This window comes from Anser anser, assembly GCF_964211835.1.
Source record: "Anser anser genome assembly, chromosome: 24".
Taxonomy (NCBI): domain Eukaryota; kingdom Metazoa; phylum Chordata; class Aves; order Anseriformes; family Anatidae; genus Anser; species Anser anser.
Window position 1 is genome coordinate 3541025 of NC_139745.1, and position 817 is coordinate 3541841.

The window sequence follows — 817 nt, forward strand, 5'->3', positions numbered from 1 at the left end:
CCGTGAGCTGCCGGGGACGGGGCTCACCGGAGCCACAAAGTGCGACAGAAATGGTCTGGGGGCTTGCAGGGGGCTGCAGGAGCAGCAGAAAGGAGCTGGGGGGGTGCAGGTGGGCAGGTTCGGGGGTCTTCGTGGTTTGGGGTGCTGGATTGGGCCTTTTGCCCAGCTCCGAGCCCCTCTCTGGGCAACCAGGAGGGAAGGGAGGAAAGAGGAGGGGGCTCTGCCACCCGCTGACCTGCCCCGGCTGGGGGCTGCTTGGTGCAGGGGTCCTGCAGAGCATCCTCGTGTCCTCTGCTGGGAAACCCAAAGGCCCGTTTTTTTAAAAAATTATTAATTAATTTATTTATTGTCCTTGCAGCAAATCACCAGGTAAAGGGAACCCAAAATCCAGCTCCTCGGACCTGCACGGGCCTGGGCGAGGCAAGGGGCCGGCAGGACACGGAGCCCCCGTGCTGCCTCTCCACGGCAAAGCGGGGTGCTCCAGAAGTGGCTCCGTGTCCCTGCCACCCCCCTCCTCTTCTGCTTCTCCTTTCCTCTTGTTTGCCATCGGATTCTCCTTCCTCAGCCCCCCTGGACCCCCCTCCGTTCGTTATCCCCACTCCTCCTTCGCTCTCACTTCTTTTTTTTGGGGACGTTTCCGAGCAGAGCCTCAGGGCAGCACTGGAGGCACGGAGCGGGGCGCGTGGGCTCTGCGCCATGTGCACCCCCCTCCAGGGCCAAGCAGGGCATGGGGACAGCCGAGTGCTTGGGGGGGTGGGGATTTAATCTGGATTTAATTTGGATTTAAGGCCGAGCCCTTGTGCACCCAAGCTGGCCT